The 23,083-nt window shown below is 38.9% G+C and overlaps 1 pseudogene; it reads right to left on the bottom strand.

The window, feature by feature from the left end:
• Positions 1-22,610: 22,610 nt before the first annotated feature.
• LOC131900848 (U6 spliceosomal RNA) lies at positions 22,611-22,681 on the bottom strand (annotated as a pseudogene).
• Positions 22,682-23,083: the final 402 nt, after the last annotated feature.

The raw sequence follows: 23,083 nt of genomic DNA, 5'->3' as shown, positions 1-23,083 counted from the left end.
CTTTGGCAGGGTGCTTGTACTGTTGGAGGCTCAGGCTAATAACTCACAATCATTGTGAATGTACTATTATACTCAAGCATGCCTGGGTTATGAAATGTAAAATAGTTGCACCAGTAACCCAACACTCATGGTGCATGTCTGTAGAATACTCATGCCTATAACCCAGCATTTTTCTTGCATGCACTGTTTTGGCCCCATGGCTGTCACCCAAAACTTGTGGATCATATTCTGTGGGAGAATCGAACTTTAATGCAGTAGTCATGGCTCATGTACTGTGTGAGACTGACACCAGTATGTCAGCACCTATGGTACATGTACTGTCAGAGGCTCATGCCTGTATCCAAATATTCATAATGCATGTACTATATGAGATTGACAGAAGTATCCCAGAAAACATGGTTCTTTTTTTCTAGGAGGTCTGAGCCTACAACACAGAATTCATGTTGCATGTATTGTGGGGTCCCATGACTTCAATCTGTCCCCCATGGTGCATGTACTGTGGAGGCTTACATCTGGATCTCAGGATTCATAGTTTTCTACTGTGGTCGATTTACGTCTGTGACCCAGCACCCATTGTGAATGTATTGTGTGAGACTCAACACAGTAATCCAGAACTTAGGCTGCACTGTACTGTGGACATCTCATGCCAATAACGTAGAATTCTTTGTAAGTGACCTGTGCAGAACTCAGACTAGTAAGTCAGCATGCATACTGTATGTATTCAGTGGGTTCATGGCTGTAAGTCAGCATTCATGGTGCATGTACTATGCTTTGTTCATGGATATAATGCAGCAACCATGTATCATTTATTGTTCTAGGCTGCCTGGGGCCAGCCCTGGTGGTGGCCATGTCCCAGAGAGGAGGTAAGGAGTTGGCAAGGGAAGGATGAGTGAGTCATGATGGTAGAGATAATCTTGCAGCCTGACTAGCCAGCAATCAGAATGCTTCTTTATTTATACAGAATTCAGTAAGCAGGATTAGATTCATGTTGTTCTAAAACATAGATCATATCATATGTTTAACCTTTACTCTTGTACTTCTAGGGTCATAAGTTTAGTCATCATTGATAAACGATGACAGAAAAGACTTATCTTTTACAATTATTTTCCCTCAAATATAGTCATCATTATCTTTTATAATTGATTATCTTTTATGATAATTTTAAATCATCAACCCCAAAAACCATATTTTAAGAATCCAAAGGCATATAACAGCCTGTTCTAAGGCTGGCACTTCTTGTGGCTTCAAGGATGCTAGACATAGAGAAAACCTGCAAGCCATCCTAAGCAAATTGCCATGTCCCAACCAGTGTATTAACTTTTAATGGTCAGAGTGCCCAACAAGCATTCTAAGGCCAAAGCTGCTGCAGTTATTTTTTAACATATGGCATACAATACAATATTTTATGTCTTATATGTTCACAGAATTTATTTATATATCTAGTCCTGACCTTCTTTTGTTCCTTGGTCATAAGATACCACAGTGACTTTGCATGAGCTAAGTTCTCTAACAAAGGGAGGTCCTGACACTTTCCTTTATCATCTTTCCACACCGTTCTTTGCTCATCAATATAGGTCTCTGTGTAGAGCAGAGGTAGCTTTTGCTAATCTGACTTTGTTGCTGTATATGCCACACAAACACCTGAGTGTATAGTAGGAAGGGGCTTGTAATCTGATCTGCAGCCAATTCTTCTAGCCCACTGAATCTTGTTGACCTTTTGAAGTTTGTTTTGATTATCTTGTTTCTGAGTAAGTATAGTGGAAGATGTTTCAAGAATATCTCAGAGCCTCACAAAGAGATCTCTGGCTTCTTAATGTGTTTCATAACCTCCAAGGTGTAAGAAAGACCTTCAGGTAGATAAGGATATCTCTCTAAAAGCGGGAGGGGTGGTACGCTCAGGACTTTCCTGGAGAAGCATAGAAGCAGTACTCCTGGGAGAAGGCATAAATGATTCTTAAGAAAATTTCCATCAATCCAATATCCCCAAATTGTAAAAATATTAAAAGTCCCCCACGTATGCAACATGTGGAGATCAAAACCAAAAATGTCATCGTGGCAATTATCTGACTCTGCTCTGCTGGATCTTTGTCAAGTTGCTGTGCTAGCTTTTTGATGTTTGCTGTTCCCATCAGCTATGGCTGTGCCAGAAGGCTCATGCCTTTATCCCAACCATCCTCATGAATGTACTGTGTGACAATAAAGCAGTCATGGTTCATAAAATGTGGGAAGCTCATGCCAATAACCCAGTACTCAAGTTGCACATACTGTGTGAGCCTCAAGATGATAACCCAGCATTCATGGTGTATGTATGGTGGTGGTCCCATGGAAATAACCCAACATTCATGGTTCATATGCTGTGGGACAATACCTCATAATTGTAATACTCGTGGGCGTGAACTGTGTGAGACTGAGATCAGTTTATCACTACACATGGTGCATGTACTGTGCGAGTCTAACATGAGTAGCCTAACAAACATGGTGCTTGGGTTGTAGGAAGGTTATTCATGTAACACAGAACTCCTGATGAATGTACTGTGTTTGGCTCATGCTTGTAACCCACTGTTTAGTGAGGCTTTCTAGTGCTGTGAAGAGACACCACAACCATGGCACCTCTTTTTAATTTTTATTTATTTTATTTATTTTTTACAACCTGCTCCATCCTCTACTCCCAGTCCCATAGGCACCTCCCCTCCACCCACCCCCATCTACTCCTCCATTTCTGTTCAGAGAAGGGCAGGTCTCCCATGGATATCAACCAAACATGGCACATCAAGTTGAAGGCTGGATGGGGTTACACAGTATGAGTTCTATGTTCCCAAAAGCCAGCAGAAGAGTCAAAGACAGCACATGCTCTCAGTGTTAGAAGTCTGACAAGAAGGCAAAGCTACACAACTGTCACATATATGCAGAAGGCCTGAGTCAGTTCCATGGTGGCTCCCTCATTGTCATATCAATTTCTGTGAGCCTCCATGAGCCCAGGTTACTTGATTCTGTAGGGTTTCATGTAGTGTCCTTGACCCCTCTGGCTCTTACAATACTTCCTTCCCCTCTTTTACAGGATTCCCTGAGCTCTGCCTATTACTTGACTGAGGGTCTCTGCATCTGATTCCATCAGTTGCTGGTTGGAGCCTCTCTGATGAAAATTTGGCTAGCCACAAATCTGTGAGTATAGCAGAATGTAATTAAGAATCATTCCATTGATTTTTTTGTAAGACATATTTAGTTCTATCCTTCCTTGGCTATCAATTTCTGGGTCCTGGTCCTCGAGGTACTGTGAGGGGTAGCCTCCCTCTCCTTGCATGGAACTCAAGCTGGACAAGTAATTACTTGGCCACTCTTACAATTTCAGCCCAGCCTTTACCACAGCACATATTATAAGTAGGACCAATTGCAGGTTGAAGGTTATGTGGCTAGATTGGTGTCCCAAGACCTCCACTGGACATCTTACCTGGTTACAGAAGATGGCCATTCCAAACTCCATATCCCCATTGCTAGGAGTCTTAGCTAGGGTCTCCTTCAAAGATTCATGGGGATTTCCATTGTACTAGGTTTTTGCTCGTCCATGGGATGACCCCTGCCAATTCCAGTTGTCTCTCCCAGTACTCTTTCCCTCCCTCTTTACCCACCTAATTTTCCTCTACCTGCCCCTACCACTACCTCCTCCATCCATGATGTCTATTCTAAATCTCCTTCCCAGGGAGATTCATGTACCCACCATCCTTGAGCCTGCCTTGTTATTTAGCCTGTCTGGGTCTGTAGATTATAGCATGGCTATCTTTTATTTTACAGCTAATATTCACTTATAAGTGAGTACATACCATCTTTGTCTTTGTGAGTCTTGGGTACCTCACTCGAGATTTTTTTTTTTGTAATTCCATCCATTTGCAAATTTTGTGATTTCATAGTTTTTAATAGCTGAGTAATATTCCATTGTATAAATGTTCTACAATTTCTTTATCCATCCTTTGGTTGAGAGACAACTAGGTAGTTTCCAGTTTCTGGCTATTATAAATAAAGCTGCTATGAACAAAGTTAAGCAAATAAATGTTCTTGTGATTTAATGGGGCATCCATTAGGTATGTTTCCAATAGTGGTATAGGTTGGTCTTGGAGTGGATCAATTCCCAATTGTCTGAGAAACCATGATATTGATTTCCAAAGTAGCTGTATAAGTTTGTACTCCCAAAGGCAATGGAAGAGTTTTCCCCTTGGTCCACATGCTTGCCAGCATGAGCTGTCACTTGTGTTTTTGACCTTAGCCATTCTGACGGGTGTAAGATGGAATCTCAGAGCTGTTTTCATTTGCATTTCACTGATGGCTAAGGATGTTGAACATTTCTTTCAGTGATTTTCAGTCATTTGAGATCCCTCTGCTGATAATTCTGTTTAGATCTGTAGCCTTTATTTTAATTGGATTATTTGGTTTGATGATATCTAGTTTCTTGAGTTCTTTATATATTTTGGAGATCAGTCCTCTGTCATATGTAGAGTTGGTGAAAATCTTTTCCCATTCTATAGGCTGCCATTTTGTCCTATCGTGTACTTCATATTTCAGTTTTATGAGATTCCATTTATTAATTATTGTTCTTAGTGACTGCCCTGTTGTTTTGTTCAGAAAATTAACTCTTGTGCCAATGAATTCAAAGCTATTCCTCACTTTCTTTTCTATCAGGTTCAGTGTATCAGTTTTTCATTTCATCTTTGATTCACATTAATTTGGCTTTTTTGCAGGGCAATAGATATGGAGCTATTTGCATTCTTCTGCATAATGACATCCATCTAGACCAGCACCATATGTTAAAGATGCTGTCTTTTTTCCAGCGTATAATTTTGATTCCTTGTAAAAAAAAAATTAAGTGTCCATAGGTGTTGTGGAATATTATTTTAAGATGTGTTACAGTTGTTTATGGTGTGGAACATTTGTTTTAATGATGCAAAGATGTGTTGGATTCTTTTATGTTGAATTTGTTGAACTCTGTGAAGCTGTGTTACTCTTTGCCTGTTTAAAACACCTGATTGGTCTAATAAAGAGCTGAATGGTCAATATCAAGGCAGGAGAAAGAATAGACAGGGCTGGCAAGCAAAAGAGTAAATAGGAGGAAAACTCTTGGAGGAAAGTATTGAAGAAGGAGCAAGAACAAGAAGAGGAGACTACTAGGGGCCAGCCACTCAGCCACACAGTTAGCCACAAATTAAGAGTGAAAGTAAGAGATACAGAAATAAGAAAAGGAAAAAGCCCAGAGGCAAAAGGTAGAAGGGATAATTGAAGTCAAGAAAAGCTGTGTAGAAACAAGCCAAACTAAGGCTTGGCATTTATAAGAAATAATGAGGCTCCATATGTATTTCACTGGGAGCTGGGTGGTGGGTCCTCCAAAAAAATCAACAAGTAAAAAAACAATCAACAACACATAGGTCTGTGGCTTTATGTCTGTCCCAAGTTTGATTCCATTGATCAACCTTTCTGTTTTTATGTGAATATCATGAGGTTTTTATATCTATAGCTCTGTAGTAGAGCTTGAAATCAGGGCTCTACTTGGAATCAGGGATGTTGATATCTCTAGAAGTTCTTTTATTATACAGGATTGTTGTTTTGCTATTCTGGATTTTTTTTTCACATGAATTTGAGTGTTTTTCTTTTAAGGTCTATAAATAATTATATTGGAATTTCTATAGGAATTGGGCAAGATGGCCATTTAAACTATGTTAATCCTGTGAATACATGAGCATGGGCTATCTTTCCATCATCTGATATATTCTTCAATTTTCTTCTTCAAAGACTTGTATTTCTTGTTGTGTGCCCCGGCCAGCAGGGCTTCAATGGGTTCTCGACCACCCTAAGGACTGAATGATAGGGACAGGAGACACAAAGGAAATACACCAAGACAAGATTCTGATCAAGGTGCAACTTTATTTTTCTCCAGGGGGGTTTATATAGTTCCTGCAGGGTAGGGGGAGAAGGAAACTGTTATCTGCATAGGGTGGGGAAAGCTAACCCAGCTACAGGATGTTTGCATAGGATGTTTATGCAGGATGTTGACAGGGTGAAAAGAGTCAAGGGCTCTGACTCAATGTTCTGTTGCTAGGCAAACTGACCGTAAGATGATCTAGTTCCCTGTCTTATTGGGGGGGTCTGTATTTTTCCACTAACTAGAGATTCTTTCCTTGTCCCTGACGGTTGTGCAGGTCATTCACTTGCTTAGTTAAAGTTACACCAAGTTATTTTACATTATTTGTGGCTCTTGTGAAGGGTGTTGTTTTCCTGGTTTCTTTCACAGCCCATTTGTATATAGGAGGAATTTTTTAAGTTATTCTTGCAGCCAGACATTTTTGTAAGATGTTTATAGCAATTGGCATTCCTTGGTATAATTCTTGTGGTCACTTATGTATACTATCATCATCTGTGAATAATGATTCTTTGAAATTTCCATTTCAATTTGTATCCCCTTGATTTCCTTTAGTTTTTTTATTGTTGTAGCTAGAACTTCAGGTACTATTTTGAATAGATGTGGAGAAAGCTAAGTTCTTGTCAAACAGTTCTTTCACTTGTTTAGCTAAAGTTACCCCAAGATATTTTATGTTATTTGTGCTATTGTAAAGGGTGTTGTTTCTCTGATTTCCTTCTCAGCCTCTTTATCATTTGTATATAGGAATGCTGCTAATTATTTGAGTTAATCTTGTATCCTGCCACATTAATGTGTTTCTCTGCTGTAGGGGTTCCCTGATTGAACTTTGTGGTCACTTCTTGTATACATTCATATCATGGGCAAATAGTGGATTTAGACTTCTTCCTTTCCAATTTGTATCTAGGATGTCTTTAATTGCTTTGATTTTTCCTTGACCCAGTGGTCATTCAGTAGAGAGTAGTTCAGTTCCCATTAGTTTGTAGGCTTTTTATAGCTTGTGTTGTTTCTGAACTCTAAACCATGGTGATGGATAAGGTATATGGGTGTTATTAGAATATTTTTGTACCTGTTGAGATTTGCTTTATGACCAAGTATGTGGTCAATTTTAGAGAAGGTTCCATGAGGTGCTGAGAAGGTATAATCTTTTGTATTTAGATGACATGTTTTGTAGATGTCTGTTAAGTCCATTGAGTTAAGCCATCTGTTAGGTCCCTTGTTTCTCTGTTAAGTTTCTGTCTGGCAGACTGGTCCATTGGTGAGAGTGGGGTGTTGAAGTCTTCCACTATTAATATGTGGGATCTGATGCGTGATTTGTGCTTTAGTAATGTTTCTTTTATAAATGTGGGTGCCCTTGTATTTGGGGCATAGATGTTCAGGATTGAGACTTCCTCTTGAAGGATTTTTCCTTCCACGAGTATGCAATGTCCTCCATCTCTTTTGATTAATTTGAGTTTGAAGTCAATTTTGTTACATATTAGTATAGCTACACCAGGTTTGAGTCTTAGGTCCATTTGATTGGGATATCATTTCCCAATACTTTACTTTATCCGTCTTTGAAATTAATTTGTATTCTTTGTATGCACCAGAATGATGGATCTAGTTTTTATATCCATTCCGTTAGCCACTGTCCTTTTATTCATGAATTCATTCCATTGATATTAAGAGATGTTAATGACCAGTGATTGTTAATTCCTGTAATTTTGGTTTGGTGGTGGTGGTGGTATGTGTTTCTCTTCTTTGAGATTTGCTGGTGTTAGGTTATCTATTGCCTGTGTTTTGCTGGGTGCAGCTAACTTCCTTGGGTTGGTGTTTTCTTTCTAAAATGTTCTATAGGACTGGATTTGTGAATAGGTAATGTTTAAATCTTGTTTTGTTATGGAATAGCTTGTTTTCTCCATGTATGGTGAGTGAAAGCTTCACTGGGTATAGCAGTCTGGGCTGGTATCCATGGTCTCTTAGTGTCTCTAAAACTTCTGTCCAGGACCTTCTGCCTTTTAGAGTCTCCACTGGGAAGTCAGGTATAATTGTGACAAATCTGCCTTCATATGTTACTTTGACTTTTTCCCTTGCAACTATTCATATTCTTTCTTTATTCTGTATGTTTAGTGTTTTGATTATTACATGGCTAGGGGACTTTTTCTTGGTCCAGTCTATTTCACTTTCTGTAATATTCTGGTACCATTATATGCATGTCTTCTTTTAGGTTGGGAAAGTTTTCTTCTATGATTTTGTTAAATATGTTTCCTGTGCCTATTAGCTGGGATTCTTCTTCTATCCCTATTATTCTTAAGTTTGGTCTTTTCATGGTGTCTCAGATTTCCTGGATATCTTGTGTTAGCAATTTATTGGATTTAACATTTTCTTTGACTGATGAATCTATTTCCTTTATGGTATCTTCAACACCTGAGTCTTTCTTCCATCTCTTTTATTCTGTTGGTGATGCTTGCATCTGTAGTTCCTGTTTGCTTCTCCATATTTTCCATTTCTAGAATCTCTGGGTTTGTGTTTTGTGTTTTGTATTTCAATTTTCAAGTCTTGAACTGTTTACTTTACCTGTTTGTTTTCTTTGCTTTCTTTAAGGGATTTATTGATTTCTTCCAAATTTTTGTTTTTCTTTTTCTCAATTTCTTTAAGAGAATTTTTCATTTCCTCCTTAAGGGCTTCTATCATCTTCATAAAGTTATTTTTAAAGTCATTTTCTTGTGTTTCTACTGCATTGGAATGTTCAGGTCTTGCTGTTGTAGGATCACTGGTCTCTGGTGGTGCCATCTTGCTCTTTCAGTTGTCGAATATATTTTTACACTGGCATTTACTCATCTGTTCTTCCAACTAGTTTGGATCATGCCTGTGCCTATGTAGTCTTTTCTTTAAACAGGTGTGGGTTGTGCCTGTGCCTGTTCTTCCAAATGGTGTAGTCTATACCTGTGCCTATGTAGTCTGCTGGGGTTGTGGGGAAGGGCTGGCCCCAGGGAAGATGTTCAGGTGTCTGGGGTTGAGTGGCAGAGTGGGTCTTGGAGGGACAGAGTCAAGTGGGTGGTGGTGGTGCAGCCTGGAGGCAGGTCTCCCATCTGCTTTCTGGCTGGTGGAGTTTGCAACCGAGCAGTGGAGTTCCACCAGACTTGGAGGCAGGGCCAAGCTGCCTTGCTGGTGCAGAGATGGGAGAGAGAGCAGCATGGGATGTGCCTTGAGATTTAGGGTCTGTATGTTGGGGCAATTGAGCTGGGAGACCAGTCACTCATCTGTTCTTCCAACTGGTGTTATTTGTGCCTGTGTCTATGTAGTCTCCTGGGGTTATGGGGAGGGCTGGACATGGGGAGGATGTTCAGATGTATGGGCTTGAGCAGCAGAGTCTGTCTTGGTGGGTGAGAGTCCGGTGGGTGGCAGGGGTGGTGGTACAGCCTGGAGGCAGGTCTCTCACCTGCTTGCTAGTGGATGGGGACTGCATCAGAGCAGTGGAGTTCCACCCAGATAGATACCATTTAAATTGGACTTTGTCATGGGATATCTTGTTTTCTGGATTTGTGGTGATTGAAAGTTTTGCCAGGTTTAGTAGTCTGGGCTGGTATCTGTGGTCTCTTAGAGTCTGCAAGACATCTGTCCATGCCCTTCTGGCTTTTAGAGTACTCATTGAGAAGTCAGGTGCAGTTGTAATAGATCTGCCCTTAGATGTTACTTGTCCTTTTTCACTTGCAGCCTTTAATATTCGTTCTTTGTGCTGTATGTTTAGTGTTTACATTATAACATCAGGGTGGGACCATCTTTTCTGATCCAATCTACTTGGTGTTCTTATTTATTTATTTTTCACTTTACATGCCAACCCCAGTTCCCCCTCCCTCCCATTCTTTCATCCCTCATCTCTCCCCCCTCACAACCACATCTACTCTCAGAGGGTATAAGGCCTCCTTTGGGGAGTCAACAGTGTCTGGCATACCAAGCTGAGGCTGGGCTAAGCTCCTCCCCTCTGCATCAAAGCTGAGCAAGGTATCCCACCCTAGGGAATGGGCTGCAAAAAACCAGTTCATACATCTGGGGTAAGTCCTGGCCCCACTGCCAGGGGCCCTACAAACAGATCAACCCATACAACTGTCACCCACAATTCAGAGGGCCTAGTTCAGTCCCATGTAGGTTCCCCAGCTGTCAGTCCAGAGTCCATGAGCTCCCACAAGCTTGGGTCAGCTTTCTTTGTGGTTTTCCTCATCATGACCCCTTTTGGTGATATGATCTCTCTTCCCTATTTTCAACTGAACTCCAGGAACTCAGCCATGTGCTTGGCTATGGATCTCAACATCTGTTTCCATTAGTTACTGGATGTAGGTTCTATGATGACAATCACTAATCATAGTCACTAATCTGATTACAGGGGAAGGCTAACTCAGGGACCCTCTCTGCTATTGCTAGTAGTCTTAACCTGAGGTCATCCTTGTTGATTCCTGGGAATTTCCCTAGCACCAGGTTCTCCCCAACCCCATAATGGCTCCCTCCATCAAGGTATCTCTTTGATTGCTCTCCCTCTCAGTCCCTCCTCCAACTCAGCCATCTTGATCACTCATGTCCCCATTCTCCACCCCTTCCTTTTATGCCTCCCTCCAAGTTTACCCAGGGTGTCTACTACTAACTAACCAACTACCAGGGTTTGTGAAGTCTTTAGTCTTGGAGAATACATACAACCACCACTGTATTAGCAGCACAGTCCCTAACTATATTCTAAAAAAATCCTTATACACATAGATAAATGTACTCCCTACCAAGAAAATTTCAGTTTGCTGCAGATGGAGACTATTAAACAAAACCAATAAAAATTGCAGAATTTTAAAAACCAGTACAATTGGATACATCTACCAGACCACTCCCAAATCTGATGCTCAGGGAACATTACCAAATACTGTGCAGAAAGATTGTAAGATCCAGGGAGTTGCTGTGATATTGTATCTTTTAGTAATTTCAAAGCTATACCCATAGTTGTCTAACTAAAATGACTGTCTAATCATGAGATGAACAAGGAAAGCAACAATAGTCATGCCAAGGTGGATTGGGAAAAACAAGGATGTCTTAACTCTTCAAAAACAGTGAAGTTTCCTTTTCTAAACTTTTTCATTCCAAAAGACAATTAAGAAATAATCTCCCACATGAAAGACCACTCCAATTAGTTATCCAATACCAAAGATTGAGCTCTGAATATATACATACAAGGAACATTATATAAACTTAGTTGCCAATATTAAGGAATATATTTGTGCATAAAAATATTCATGTAATAAAAATAGTGAAAAACAGACCATAAATTTTAAAGAGAGCAATGATGTGTATATTAGAGAGTTGGGAGTGAATTAAGAGAAGAAGGAAATGATATAATTATACAATAATCTCAAAACTATACAAAATAAAACTTTTTAAGAAGGGAAAAGCAATTTTAGAAAAAATTCCAGTTAATAAAAATAAGAATGCTACACTGGCAGCCATCTTAGCCCTCCGCAGACTGCAGCTGCAGCCCTTGACTCAGTTTCTCAGCCATGTCCTCAGTTATTCTATATATTACAGAATTCTAGATGTGTGGACCAGCTAAAAAGATCTTATTTTAACTTCATTACATCAGCATACAACAGAATTCCAGACAGAAGTTATCAGTATCAGAGCTTATACATTTAATAAGTCATTGAGAAGACATGAGTCAAAGGATTCCTATAATTTTTCTCAACAAAGGACACGGGCTTCATGTACCAGTTATGGTGTTGCTAACATGGATTTTCAGTCCTGATCACTAGGTGTTAGACAATATATAGTGGCCTCATACCCAGTGAACACTCATCCTCCTGTTTTCAGCTGTCCTTACTTGCCTTTTGTGGGTGTTGTCTTATGAGAGTCACACTGTAGACAAATTCCTAAACAGTCTTATCAAATAAGAAACATAGAGCCAAATACAGAGGTGCAAGCTGTAGAGATCAGAGCAGTAGCCGCCAACTAACCTTAGCTTACCATCTTGCCATATCTTCCCAAGAGAGCCTCTTCCTGTCTCACCTGCGCCTTTATTGCCTCCCTGTTCTGCCTTTTCGTTGGCTCTAAGCCCAGCCAAATCACTTCCTCATCACTGCCTGTCTATACAGACTTCCAGGTCTCTATGGTTGGTACTGGGATTAAAGGCATGTGTCACCACACTTAGCTGTGTCCTTGAACACACACAGACTCTGCCTGCCATGTGATCAGATTAACAGCATGTGCTACCACCACCTGAATGCTATTTATGGCTGACTATGAACTCTGATCTCCAGGCAAACTTTATTTATTAACATACAAATAAAATATCACACTTCAGCACAAATAAAATATCACCACATCACACTTTGGCCTACCAATCAGTGTTGTCTTTGCGAAGATCTCTTTTAGACATCCACTTGGTGGAAATTCAGAGGTTACTTAAAGAGAATGGAGCTTGAGAGATGTTTGAGAATTTCAATGTGCATGCTGCTGTTGAAGATGAACTGATGAACTGTTTTCAGCATGTACATCAGACAGCACAGAGCCACCTCTAATTCTAAGGCAAAGGATCATATGCCTTTGGCCTGTGGAGGTGAATGCTTTTATTTTAATATACACAAATATTCCCACAAACAGAGAAACACACACATCCCTGTAATTAAAATAAATCTTGAAAATAAGTGTTAGATCAGTGGTTTTCAAACTATGAGCAGTGACACTTTCAGAGAGGTCACATAACAGATGTCCTGAATATCAGATATTTACATCCCAATTTGTGCAGTTGATACCTTGTTAATCTCTTACCAATGGTGGATGTTGGTATGAACAGGAGTAGTGATGTTTTAAAATATTCCTGGTTTGTGTTTCAGTTAGTTACTAAATGGATTCATTAGTAATTACAGCTTCAGTTGAGAACTTATGGTTAGTTCTACTGAGACTGAAGGATCATAGGTTTATGTGATTCAAATATGTCTATCTAATTCTTTAAGCATAGATGAGTTAACAGCAAAAACTATAGCTTCAACACACTTGAGGCATTACTTCAAATATTTGAAGTCAAATTAAAATGCAACTGGACTTAGAGGACTGAATGTCTGTCTTTTAGAAGTATGTCTTTAGACAAATCGCTATCTGTTTACTGTTAAATCACCTCAAAGACTCTATCTTCACAGTTGTTTTATTTATAGTCCATTTGCACACTGATACACCTAGTTGTCAATTCTGCACAATCTGTAAAATTTTTACATGGATTATCATTTTCATTGATAATCTTGGGCAAAATTGTGCAAGAGATAAAGCTTATATTTCACTATCTATTGTCCAATTTCAGAACTCTGCTCCTACATTATACTGATTTCCTGTCTCCCACATGGCCCTGACTTAGTGTAGTTTTCTTTGAATATTTTAATTCTCCCCACACTTCTAATTTTATTTCTGCTATGCACAGCTCCATGAAGGATGCCCGCTAATGTAGATATATTAAAGCTGCCCCATGACTTTTCTCTTCAGGGCTTAAAATAATCTAACAGATACCACAGTGAGATTAGAACTAACACTTCATTTTCAGGTGGCTACTACAGCAATTTAATCTTGATCATTTGGATTTCATCTTTGCTGCCCAGTACTGGTGGCATTTTCACAGACTGAACACTGTCCATTGGAAGGAAAAGCAAATCTCCCTGTATGTTCCATCCTGATAAGGGATAGATTCTATTGTTTTAATAAATACAGCCTAATGATAAAAAACACTTTAAAGTTTCAATCACAAAGCTCAATTTTTAAAACCAGAATTTATGTACTCAGCATTTATTCGGTGCTTGTCACATGCTGGGAACTATACAAGGCACTAGGCATCTTTTCTCCCCAAAGACAAGACACAATCCTTGTGCAGGGGGAGGTAGAGTGGTCTGTCATATCTTAGTAAAGCGTATCCCACATGATGTAGATATAATAGCTTCTTTAATTTCAGTTTTTAAGAGAAAGCTTTGGTCTTTTACAATTTTCTCTTAGTGCATAAAGAATTGTTTGCAGTAATTCTAATGCAAGTGTTTAATCAAGCTACTTTACCTAAATTGTTTCATTTGTCTCCCAAAATAGAAATTCTCTAACCTAGTTTCTCCTTATGTAAGTAATTTAAAAGACTTATGAAAATTAAGTCTTGGCTTTAAATAGTTTTGGTAGAGTACAAATTAACAGGAACTTTAGTTTATTCACAAGAAAGGAAATAAAATCAGTATGATTTCTGAAATGTTTTCATAAACTATATGTATTCATAGAACATTCTTCAGTAGATACTAAGTCTTAATGCAGTTAGTAGTACCTTTCATTTCTGTACAGAGGATCAGGATCTCAGGAACTGCAGCGCACAATCAGACACTTACTGAGGACTCTTGAATTTTTAATGTTTCTGGGCAATGTGTTTTAGTGGTAATTATTGTTTTGCAAATTTAGTATTGTGTTAGATATTTTCAACAAAAATTTTTGTAGAGAATTTTTTAAAAGAAGAGAATTCTGGAGACAAACATAATTGTTCTCTCATCACATCAAACTTAAAGTGTTTGCAGTGGCAAACCAGTGCTAAATTGCAGTCTTAGGCATTAACACATTTTGGTGAGGAAAGAGCAGACAAATACAATTTGAGTAAGTATTTTCAATCATGAATTCTTGTCTGTACTGACTGAGTCATACAGCATAGGAATTTATATCCCATTTTATAGGTTATGAGACCTTTGCCACTATTGCACATTTCCAACCTTACATATATACAAGTTCTGTCATTTTTTTTCAAAATTGTATTCTCATGCAATATGCTAGTAAAGAACTATTGTTTCAATAATAGAATGTGGGCATGAAAGATTATGTGCTAAGATCTCAGTAGCAATGAGATAGAAAGCTGTTTTAGGGTATCTCAGGATTTTGTAACTGTGTATCCTGCCATTTTAAATAAAATTATATTATAATAGTTGATATATGCCAAGAGATGACACTGGTTGTGAGCTATGTGTTGGTGGCAATGGTCAGTTAGCTGTTGTTATCTGAAAGTAGCATTGCTTCAGAACTCCGTACTCCCTAAGGTAGTATAAGGTCTCTGGCTCCTTAATTACAAATTCTCATCATGAAATAAGCTCTTTGATATTCTGCAGGTTCTTCACATCCTTGGTTATTTTTTAAGGAAAATATGCTTCATATGCATTTAAATATATTTGGCTCCTTTTTGATAATTTTGTTCAAGATGTGGTCTAAGCAATTCCTTTCATATGATAACAAAACCTAGATTTTTTTTATATAGATCCAGTACTTCTACTTGTAAATAAATTGCCATTTTCATTGCACTAAGAATTTATCTACTTTTATAAATAACATACATAAAGAAAAAGATGATTTTTTCTTTATGGCAGATAACTGCATTATTATCTTAAAGGATCAAAGTATTAAAATATTGCACATTGTGGAAACAGTAATCCTATTTTTTCAACTATGCATGTAGGTATGCACTTGCTCCTATGTGCATGTGGCGGCCATGACCTCAGGTGTAAGTCATCTTTATTGAACTTGAAATGTCTCATTTGCTGCTTCAGACAGGTGGCCCAGAGTTGATGGTTTCCTCTGTCTCTACCTCCCACCACTCTGTAGGTGCAATGGTGTTACAGACACACAAGACTTTACCTGCTTTTGCAACTATTTGCCTATCAAGACCTCTACTCTCCCAGCTGTTAACTTTTGTTGAGGCCTTTTATACTCTAGGTGCTAAACTCACAACTTTTCTGAGCTTGTTTCTAAAAGGAAAACTGTCTAGCCTTCTCTCTAGATGAGGCTTGATCTATTTGGAAAACTTTAAAAGAGTCTAAATCTATAAGAATATTCATAGAGGAAGATTATCAATTAAAAAAAACTGATGGGAGATCACTACAGTTGGCAGTTAATGAAAATGCACTGTAACATCTGAGGAGAGAAAATGAAAGCACTTTAAAGAGAGTCCGTGGGAAACAGATAGCAGCCATGGTATTGAGCATGATTCTTATGTTTAAACGGCTCAAGCTAAGCTGGGTGGTGGTGGAGCATGCCTTTAATCCCAGCACTTGGGAGGCAGAGCCAGGCAGATCTCTGTGAGTTTGAGGCCAGTCTGTTCTACAGAGTGAGATCCAGGGCAGACACCAAAACTAGATAGAGAAACCCTGTCTTGGAAAAAAAACCAAAACCAAAGCCAAAACCAAAAAAACCCTAAATGGCTCAAGCTGCCAAGGAGAGGAGGTTGAAAAAGGACTCATTACACTAACTCTGAAAAAAAAAAAAAACAAACCCACAATTTCTAACCCCTCTCCCATTGCATCCTATCTGCTAGGCACAATTCTACTGTGTTTCGTTACAGCTGATTAAAGTGGCTGCAAGATTCTCCAATGTAAAATTATTTCTTTCCAGGAACCTAACTCATGCAGTGACAAACAGGCTTATAAACCACCACATAAATGGGGTATTTGAGAAAGTAAGATGTACTAGAAACTCTCACTAAAATGGGAACTATTGCTGCTTAGGCTTCTTAAATATAGAGCAAATGTATGCACCTGTATATCCATGTGTCTTATTAATATTTGATTTTTTATATTGATCTTCCTATAATCTGGTAACAATTTTCACATGTCTCTGTGTCTCTGTCTTTGTCTCATATACATAAACAACACATACACACACACACACACACACACACACACACACACACACTCCAGAAGGCTACAGTTCCACAGGGAGCAACATTTTTTACATCCTTTGTAGGAGAAAAAATTTACACACAGTTTGAGCAAATACTAGAAAGTGGTCTCTCACAGTCTTTTCTTGGGTGATTATCATGCTTCGTAAGTGCTCTGAGAGAAAAACATCACTATTGTTCTTGTTTATTCCTTCCTTCATTAAAAAAATATCACTCAGTTTCCTAGCTTCCCAGGAAATTGGTCATGTGACATTGTTTCAATCAATTTAATCTAAAGAAGGCAGAGTGGTTAACTGTTATGAAAGTTCAGAGCCTGCAGACACATCTAGTGCTTCTGAGCTGCTGGTTGAGAGGTTAGAGGAACCAAGAAGTATATATATTAAACCTGATATTGGTTCACACTGCAGAAGAGGAAGAAATGCAGCCCACCTAAAGGCACTGGCTTCAAATGCTCTGTGGTTCCACTGCTAAGGTTAGCTTCCAGCAATTCATCTGTTCCTCACTGGTTCAGACACCATACCCCTAAAGTGGAAGCCCCAGAACACTAGATGACTGTTGTGTTTGGAACAAGATAAGACTTTCCACTCTCTCCATATCTATTCAGTGTAGTAATTTACACTCTAGCTAGAGCATTAAGACAACTGGAAAAGATAAAAGGTATACAAATTGGAAACAAAGAAGTCAAAGTATTGGTATTTTCAGATAATATAATACTTTACATAAGTGACCACAAACAGCTTACCAGGGAACTCTTACAGCTGATGAACACCTTCAAGTCAGTGGAAACAAGCTTAAGATACGCACACACACTAATCAGTAGCACCCCTATTTACAAATCACAAATGAACTGAGAAAGAAATAAGGAAAACAAAACCATTTTCAAAAGCCACAGATGATATAAAATATCTTTGGATAACTAACCAAGCAACTGAAAGACTTTTATAAGAAATCTTCCAAGATTTGAAGAAAACAGTATCAGAAGATGGAAACAACTCCCATGCTCATTGATCAGGAGGATTAACATACTACAAATGGTCATCTTGTCAAAAAATAAAAAGCCGCAGAATCAGTGCAATCCACATCAAAATTCAAACACAATGCTTTACAGAACCTGAAAGGACAATGTAACATGAATTGCTAAACGTCTTATTAATAGAAAAACACCCAGAGCCAGATACTGGGGTGAAAGTTGAAAGATCAGAGAAACAAAACAAGCCATAGCCAACCCTACCTCTCCAACTTCTCAGCTGATCCTGTTTCCACAAATCCTCAGACTGAAAGCCTCTGAGTCCTCACCCCTGAGGGTCTCAGTTGAAATGCTGCTTAGTTCCTGTCGCCTCGTGCCTTATACATCATTCTCCATGCAGTCATGTCACTCCCTGGGATTAAAGGTGTGTGTGCTTCCCAAGCAAAGTCATAAAATCTCAAGTGCTGGGATTAAAGGTGTGTGCCACCATGCCTGGCTCTGTTTCCAGTGTGGTCTTGAACTCAGAGAGATCCAGATGGATCTCTGCTTTCTGAGTAATAGGATTAAACATGTGTGCTACCACCGTCTGGCCTCTATGTCTAATCTAGTGACTGGCTTTGTCCTCTGATCCCCAGATAAATTTATTAGTGCACACAGTATATTATCAGGGTGTAAAATATATCACCACAGGACAATACTCAATTTCATATGAAAAAAGGATAGTTAAAATGATCCTGAACAATCATATAATTTCTGGAGGTATCACCATCCTCGGTTTAAAATTGTACTACAGAACCATAGTAATAAAATATATGATATTGGCATAACCACAGACATGTTAGTCAGTGGTCAATGGAAGTCAACTGATGTCCCAAACACAAATCCACACACATATGGATACCTTATTTTTGATAAAGAAACCAGAAATACACAATGGAAAAAAATCTTCAACAAATATTGCTGGTCTAACTGGATATCAGCATGTAGTATACAAACAGATCTATATGTGTCACCTTGTACAAAACTCAAGTCCAAGTGAATCAAAATGAACCTGATAGGAAAGCAAGTGGGGAACAGCTTTGAATGAGTTAGCACAGGAGACAACTTCCTGAACAGAAAACTGTTCAGGCACTAATTTATAAATAGGACCTCATGAAACTGAAAAGGTTTGTAATGCAAAAGACATTGTCATTCAGAAAACCAGGCAAACTACAGAATGGAAAAAGATTTTCACCAAATCCACACATCACAGAACACTGACAGCCAAAATAAATAAGAACTAAAGAAACTAGACATCGTCAAACCAAATAATCCAATACCTAGTCCAGTCATCATCAGAGAGGCTGTGTTAATGGGAGGGGAAGCAGAGGCCCACAGTCAAACATTATGGAGAGAGAGAGAGAGAGAGAGAGAGAGAGAGAGAGAGAGAGAGAGAGAGAGAGAAACAGCAACAGCCCAGGTTTGAGGTCTCCATTGGGTCCTCCACTCAGCACTTGGTAAACTCTGTGAAAGAGGGGAAGTAGAAATGGTGGGAGCAAGAAGAGTCAAGGGCATTGAGAAAGCACAGTCTTTAGAATCAAGTAAGCTGGGCTCATAGGGCTCAGAGAGACTGAATCCTCAATCATGAAGTCTACATGAGTCTACTCTAGGACTTCTGCTTATACGTTATGTTTTTGGCTTTGTGTTCTGACTCTTTTGCCTGCTCTTGGGTCCCTTTTCCTCCTACTGGGTTGCCTCTCCTATCTTGTGCCATTTTTGGTTGATGTCCCTGAGAAGCTTACTTTTTTTCTGGAGAAAGACAAGTTGGGGCGTAGATCTGGGTGAGAGAGGAGGTTAGTAAGGAACTGTAAAGGGTGAAGGGAGAGGAAGCTGCAGTCAGGATGTATTGTATGAGATTTTTTTTTAAAGAATATATTGTTAGAATTTTTCAGTACATATAAGATAGAAAAGTTCATTTCAGCTCAAAGGTGAGAATATACTGCCATTCCATCATTTCTGGGATTGCCAGGTAGCAAGACTGAAAGGCATCTGTTCCCACAATTGGGAAGAATGTTGATGAATAATGATGTTCTTCTCACTTCCTCCTTTTCACTTAGTCTGGAACCCAACTCACAGAATGATAATCTCCATACTCAGGATGGCTCTTCAAATGTTATTTGAATCTCTGTGAAAATATTCTCACAAACTCATGCACTGTGGTGTCTTCTTGGTAATTCTAGGTACCATCAAGTATACTATCAAGGTTATCACACATTTTTCATGAATACTTGAATTTTATATCAGTGTTCCACCTGCTTCCTGAAGTATTGTATTGATTTCTTAATGCAAAATGATGCCACCAGATAAGTATATCTATCACCCCTCATTTAAAAAGTTTTTCTTTACAGAAAATGGAGACCATCACAGAAAACCACAGTTGGACACCTGCAAATTCTGGAAGATCATAGAGAGCCTAGCCCTAGTGCATACATCTACATCACAGCTCCAGCAACTGTGGCTCAGGAAACATCTGGGAAGAGTAAGCAGAAAGATTGTAAGAGGTAGAATAAGGTTGTAATATTAATAGTTTTATAATCATTCAGGCCATCTTTAAGATTTTCTTTGTATTCCAGTATCTATTACTGATGTAGGCAATAAAAAAGCCACTGTAGCTGCAATCATTATACAATCTAGTAGATTGAAAAAAACAACACAATTCTCAGGGGAAAAAAGCTCTCTTAATTCTAATGACCAATTGCAAAAGTTTACTGAGGAAAATGGACATAATATATCCTGTCCCACATTAGCCTTTATAATTGACATGAGGGGCAGTATAATAATATTTTCCAAATAAAACAAAACAAATGAACAAAAAAGTTTCATCCCTAACACAGTAGTTTACCAGAGGGAAAGTTGCCTGAGAATAGCAAACAAGATCATGTTGTCTCCCGTTACAGGTGTATCTTTTATCCCCTCAATAAAAGGCATTGGATTCTGCATTGGTAGTCTGAGAATTAATATGCAATACAGTCAGTAGACAAAACAACATCATTTTTGAGGAGTAGGCATTATTGTATCCTTATTTTTTCACCAAAGTCCTGACTTGATGATTTAAAATATTGATGTCTCCCCAAGGCATCTTTTACTCTTTCTCTTGGGATGTCTGGTCTTTATGAGCTTGTCAACTATCTTTAGTTGACTGATGGTCTCTGGGATGCTGTCTGGATCAGATACATTGAGTGGGTGACACCTGTGGCTTTGTTCAATTTCTGAAAAGAGTCAAGCATAACATCATTCTTCTATTAAAAGAACATCAAACTCTTACTATTGAAATTTTTAACATATACTCATCTTGTGTTTCCTTTAGGTCAAAATGCTTTTTTTGCAGATGAAACAGCATTATCCTTTAAAGTATGAAATTAAAGTTAGCATAACTAAGTATAGCATAGTAATTGTAAATGTGTATATACCTATGTTTTTATAATTTAAATTTTCCAACTAAGTATTTGATGATAGTTCATAATGCCTTTATCCTATGAATAGTAAGGGATTTTAGAAATATTAATATTCTAAAAATAAATTTCTAGCATAAATAGGACCATTATCACTTTTATCTGTAATGAGTCCTAGAGTGGACATGTATAAAGAGTTGTATGACAAAGTCATATTCTAGATATGACATAATGGTAATTTTCTGGAGATCCTGGAGGCTCATGCCCTGGGATGTCCTCTAAAGATGACAAGGGGTTGGCATTATGCATATCTGTAGTGAATTCCAACAGAGATCTCTATACTTGCAAGTGAGAAGGTCCCAGACACAGTCATATCTAATTTTAGATATCAAGTTGATGTCCATTAACTATTAATTATGTACTAGGAGCTTGGAAAGCTGTATAAAACATTCAGTTTATACTGTATAAAAGATCACTTTTAAAGAGGCTATGCTCTCTTTAACCACTTCCCTTGCCAGAATCTGATAATTTATCAGATCATGGTGATGCACATGCACACACACACGCACACACACACACACACACACACACACACACACACACACACACACATATATATATGTGGTTTAATGTAAATGGTGAACTATGATCGTATAATGTAATTTACTTCAATATTTCTCTTCCTTATAAGTGACATCAGGTCAGGTATGGTAGATTTCTTTTAACCCTATTACAAAGAAGTCATAAGTAGGCAGAGTTTTGTGGGTTTGAGGCACCCCTGGTTTACTCAGGGAGTTCTAGTACAGCAGCACTACAAAGTAAGACCTTGTCTCAAAACAAAAGACAAAAAGCAAATATGCAAACCAAGAGACATCAGACAAAGGTTGTGGGTGTTTTTGTAGACATGGAAACCTTTCATGGGCTCTTGTTATTTCAGCTGTACTTGTCATGGGTGTGGGGTGAGGTGGGGGTGTTCTACCCCTTCCCTTGTGAGATTTGGTAGCGCAATGATCTCTGCCAGAGGTAGATTACAGACACAGAAAAGCAGCAGAAGCCACTAGAACTAGACCTTTGGGAGAACATTCTGGTTACAAAAATGTAAGATACTAGGCAGGGTCTAGAAGATTACAACTGGCCATGTCTGGGATGGGGAATCAAAGGAGGAAGCAGCAGGGCTTGCCCCAGGCAAATTTGCCAGGTGGCATAGAAATGATGCCTGAGACTCCTGTTCTGAAGTAACATCTACCAATCAGCTTGCTCCTGGGTACCTATTCTGGCCCTAGGAAATCATAAAACTGTCAAGGCTTGAACCTTGAAGATGTTAGGAGTTCACATACAGGATTGGCAGGAATGGGGCTAGCCTGTTGGCTCTGAGCAACCTCCAACATCTACCCATGGTGCACCTGACCCCCAAGTCATCACTGTCCACTTGCCCTTCCTTCACCTCTTCTCTAAAGACAGGCACAAGTCTCAAAAACCAGGCATTCACTTGGAGACACCTGACAGTGATCTAGTCAAAAATTTCCACAATACAGAAAACTCTCTCTCTCTCTCTCTCTCTCTCTCTCTCTCTCTCTCTCTCTCTCTCTCTCTCTCTCTCTGTGTGTGTGTGTGTGTGTGTGTGTGTGTGTTCTAGTGCAGGGAAAATGCTAATCTTCTCAGTATCATTCAAGTTTTAGTATATATGCTGTTGAATTGAGCACTGCAGAAAACTTTTTCAACAACTGAGTGAATAAATGAATAAAGAGAGAATGAATGAAGGAATGCATAGAACTAAGAAAATAAAAAGAAAGGGGAAGAGCGAATGGATGGGTGAAACAATCAAAGCAACTGTGAGTTAAGACTGGGACCCAGAGACTCCTAAGCTTCTCCAGCAGTAGTCAGGGTGATTACAAAGGGGCAGGCCTCTCCCTGGAAGTGAAAGTGCCAGTAAGGGGCAGGGGTGTGGGCAGGGCCATAGGCAGGCTGCCACTTCTCAGGCCTGCACTTAAGGGAGGTGGAATTCTGGACTAGGGACTGCTCATTGATCCAAAGCACTGACCATAGTGGACCATTTTTGTTTCTTCTCTGCACCTTTGTCTGTACATCCAGGTAATAAAACTGCT

The sequence above is a fragment of the Peromyscus eremicus genome, unplaced genomic scaffold, assembly GCF_949786415.1.
Source record: "Peromyscus eremicus unplaced genomic scaffold, PerEre_H2_v1 PerEre#2#chr22_unloc_1, whole genome shotgun sequence".
NCBI lineage: Eukaryota > Metazoa > Chordata > Mammalia > Rodentia > Cricetidae > Peromyscus > Peromyscus eremicus.
This window is presented reverse-complemented; position numbering and strand designations above follow the sequence as displayed.